This window comes from Lycorma delicatula, chromosome 5 (genome assembly GCF_047948215.1).
Source record: "Lycorma delicatula isolate Av1 chromosome 5, ASM4794821v1, whole genome shotgun sequence".
Classification (NCBI taxonomy): domain Eukaryota; kingdom Metazoa; phylum Arthropoda; class Insecta; order Hemiptera; family Fulgoridae; genus Lycorma; species Lycorma delicatula.
This window is the reverse complement of record NC_134459.1, coordinates 163,481,164-163,485,947: the sequence shown is the minus strand read 5'-3', so window position 1 is coordinate 163,485,947 and position 4,784 is coordinate 163,481,164. Positions and strand designations below refer to the sequence as shown.

The 4,784-nt window shown below is 26.4% G+C and overlaps 1 non-coding gene across 1 annotated transcript; it reads left to right on the top strand.

The window, feature by feature from the left end:
- The first annotated feature begins 1,338 nt into the window (after positions 1–1,338).
- Positions 1,339–1,410, top strand: TRNAA-CGC (transfer RNA alanine (anticodon CGC)). The gene has a single exon. It is a non-coding gene; the product is annotated as a tRNA-Ala (tRNA).
- Positions 1,411–4,784: the final 3,374 nt, after the last annotated feature.

Sequence of the window (4,784 nt, the reverse complement as noted above, 5' to 3'; positions counted from 1 at the left end):
GAGAAAAAATTTCCTAAAACAAATTTGTTAAGCTTAATCTACATATAAATATATATTCAACGAAACGATAGAATAAGTAGCCTAATATATTTTACATTAAATTCTTTAAATAATTTTAATTTCAATTTTTTGCAGAAAATACTTAAATATTGTCTGAAAACGTTATATCGCTACGCTATAACAATGTAGCACTAAGCAATGAGGGCGGCAAAAGATAAACGCTCTGAAAAAAAATCATAAATACAAAAAAACATACGGGTCGAATTGGAAATCTCCTTTATTTAATCCGATTAAAAAAAATTCACCTTTTTACTTTCTCTTTTCCTATTCGGCTAATATAGCTGGAATAGTCATATGGTGTTGGTGTCTAAGATGGGGTATTGATTTTTTTGCAAATTTTTACGTTTTAGGAAAGAATTAGCTCATCTTGATAAAAATATGTGCATGTATGTGTATAGATATATGATGCACTGCTTTTTCATCTGATTGACCATACCGATTTTCTTCAAAGTTGGCTCAAATATATCTATATATTGATAATATTAATAATATTTATATTTTACTGATAATATTAAGAAAAAACTGATTTCGGTTTTATTTTTTTTTCAAAAGATCAACTCCCCCCTCTTAAAACTGTAATATTTCTTTTTTTCCTTCATTTCCCTTCACTTTAGAATTTAAATATATATACATACAGGACTCAAAAAATGTACAACCTCTAACAATATATTTTTATTTTTTATTTTTTGGCTTATAATTGTTTTTTTTTTTATTAAAAATAATATATTTATCTTTGTCACTTCAAGATCAATTAAAATTAAAGTAGTTTTTGCCCCTATAATACACCTCGGATCCAAAACAACAAGTTTTTTTTTTTTATTACTATTAAAATTGTATACATTTTTTCCAGTATATTAAAAGTTATTATATTTTATTACGTTTTGCTAAAGATCAGTTTTATTACAAAAACCTTTGTAATAGATTTCCCCACAGAGTAAGGAAGTCCCAAAATATAAACTTTAATGTTTACATATCGAAAAATTTTTATTATTATCTTCTTTATAATTTATATTTATTTAAGGAAATAGTATAAAATAATCAATTTCTTATTGATGATATATTTAAAACGTTTAAAAGTTGTTGGCAGGAAATCAATTTTTTTCGTTTAGTAAACAAATGCTAAGAAGTAAATCATATACAACTATAGGAAACATGTTTAATGAATTTATATTGATATACAAGAGTAAATTGATGACCAACACAAGTGAAAATATATTTCGGTTTTCATATTCACCCTTGGACAAAAGATATTCCAACTATACATCAACTTTACAGATAGGGGGTGTAACTCAGTGGTAGAGTGTCTGCTTCGCATGCTGAAAGTCCTGGGTTCAAATCCCAGCACCTCCAAGTATTTTTTTAATACCTCTATCATGTCTAGTCGAATTTTAATGCTTTGAGTAATTTTAAACTGAAAAATGATTTCCCTATCAGTAATGTTAATCTATAATCGATTTTTTACTATTTTCATTTAATAGCTTACTATAAATTTATCTTTATTTAAGCTACACAATAAAACGTTATCAAAAATTAGGTTTACAATCAAAAATTTCTATTTACACAGTTGATTCCTATATAATATTGTTTACGAATAGTCATATAAATAAATTTAGTTCCCTACTTACAAATATATATATATATATAAATTTTAATTTTTCATAGTAATAAACGTAAATAGAGATTAAAGAATTACTTAACATAACTAATACAACATTAAGTAGCAAGAGATGTTAATTAGTATAAATAAACCATTAGCATTAAATATTGACTTCCATTAATGCATAAACACCATTCTCCGCGCTCTCCATAAATCAAACTGAAGACGAATTACATGCATTTAATGCGATAGCAAAATAGCAAACATAAATTCTCTTTTACGTGTTGAAATGTAATGTATGTCGTATGTAAGCGGATAAGCGAGTATATGTGTGTAAATAATATTACAAATAATGTTATAATTATGCAAAGCAAATTTATTTCTAATATAAACTCAATATATATATACTTAATTTCTCAAACATGGTTCCGCATATATGTTAGATAAATAAATCAAAAGTTAATATAATCCACATTACCAGCACGTTGATACATTCTCTAGATCTTTCGGCTTACTTGGAAGCCATCATCAGGAGTTCAAATTATTGCATTAAAGTCAAAAATTAAAAAAAAATAGTTAAAATTTAAAAACAGTTATGATTTTTCCGGTCATACTAGTAATCCATACTAGTAGGCCCGGGACAGTCATCTAATAGTTAAATTTTAACTATGATATTTAAACTTTGACTTTATTGCATCAACCTACAAGCACAATTGTTTTTTTATTAAACAAGTACAGTCATAAACTTTGACTCTGCTGTTGTTGATTAGTATGTCACATTTTAATTTTTAATTGCTGAATACTATTATAATAGTTTTATTTTCATTAAAATTGTGTATAAAATTTTTGTCAAAATGTTTTATTATTATTATAGCATTCAAATCTGATCTTATGCCATTTATCTGGAAATCCCTATGGGTAAAGATCTTCTTCATTTTTTCCTGTTTAGCCTCCGGTAACTACCGTTTAGATAATTCTTCAGAGGATGAATGAGGATGATATGTATGAGTGTAAATGAAGTGTAGGCTCTCGACTTCCAAATCGGCTGATTTGGGAAGACGCGTTAAGCACTAGACCAACCCGGTGGGTTATGGGTAAAGATCTGTGCATCATCTGCATAACTATATAAATTTCCATTAATTTTTGTTAAGTGTATTTATATTTTTAATAAATATATTAAAAAGGGTAGGTTAAATTGGAGCTTCCTATGATCTGAGTGCATAATCTAATTGAAGTTATACGAGCAATCGTATTTAGCAAGAGATTTTGTGAAATTTTCGGTGTTAGAGAAACGTGCGGGGATCGCGTTTCCGCTAATAAGTTAATTTGATAGTTGAGGGTTGCAAGTTATGGTAGGTGATCGTGTTTGGAAGAGGACATACGAAGACGATAGAAAGTTAAACATACTGACGGAATTGTATAACGAGGCATTTGCATCAGTGGGATCCTGACAGAGGCCAAACTTATGACTGTGTTGTTATCAAGTTTAAAGAGTCTAAAAAATGATCGCCGGTAAAGCCCATCAGGGCTACGAACGGTGGGGGTGGTGTGGCGTCTGGGATCGTAAAGACCGATCGTTTATCCCTACGGGTTCAGGTTGTATTAAACATTTTTTTTTGCTAATTTTCTGTTCCTAAAAACCGTAAGAATTTACCACCGATACCCATATTTTGAAATTTATTTAATAAGATTTCACTATTTATTGTATCGAAAGCTTTTGTTAGGTGTAAAAAAAAGGGACAAAATATTTTCTTTTACCTTTGGCCTTATTTATTTCATAGGTTACAGCTTCTAAAGTTATGTTAATGAGCAATTTATTATTAATCTATATTGTGATTCATGGAAAATACTTTCTGTTGATAATAATAATAGTAATAATATAGATTATAAATAAGTTATAAATTCTTTTCACATTATTTTAGCCACCATGAATAATTATAAAAAAATGTTTGTACAAATTAAATTCACTTTTTTATTTCAATAGAATACAACCGTTATAAAGACGAATAAACATATTAACATATGTAAACAGATGTTTCATGAAAACTCATCTTGTTAACAAAATTCCTATCTACCACAAATTTTCGCTTATTGATGGAAGAAGCGATTACAATTTATTTCTTGAAATATGTAATGTATAAAAGAAATAATCATAAAAACGTTTTAAGGAAAACGCAAACCGACAAATATTATCATATAGGAAAATAATAAAGTCATCTTCTTTCAATTTCTCAAAAGGCTAAAAAATTGAAAATAATTTAAATTAGCTAGTTAAAATACAAATAAGAAAAAAAATATCTTTGCATTTTTATGTTGTAATTTATTTGCGTATGAACTCGTTTTATATTTACGTGGACATTTTATTATTATTATTATTATTCTTTTTTTAATAAAGAAGAAAGTCTAAAATTATACAGGCAGAATATTAACATCCCCAGATGAAAACTGTAGTGTTCTTTATGAAGGGTTGAAATTCATACTTCAAAATAAGCCTACTAGTATAAGTAAACTGAGATTTAGCTCATCTTAATTAGCCTACAAGTGTAGAACCTCCGTTTTACATATTAATATAACTTTTACACAATAAAGTAATTTATGGTGTTCATAAAAGAGAAAGATATATATGATGAAATTTACAAATTTTTACCTTTTTCTAACTAGTGATTAATTATTTAATATTTATTTATATTTTTTAATTAAAAAATGTATTACTGAACTTTATTTTAAATTGTAAGTTAATCTTCATTTTAAAATTAAAGTTTACATAAAAGAAAAACATATTTTTAATTCAAAATTATACTGACGTAGTTCATTAATTAAGGAGAAGCAAAATTTCAGATTCACTAACATCCTGCAGAAATTCTATCCAGAAAAAAAGCCGGCTATTTAATATTCTGACTACGCCAGAAAGATTAAATTTATTATCACTTTTCAGAAAGTGATAATAAATTCATAAATTTTTTGCTTTATTTGTATCTCTATGATAAAATAATTCCTTTTTATTATTCCTTTTTAAATGTTTTGCATTTATTGACAAACAATAACCAAAATTATGAATTATTTTTCACATTTTTATATAAAAGTATTTTTTTCTGATTTTTTGATAGATAATTAAAAAAATAAATAC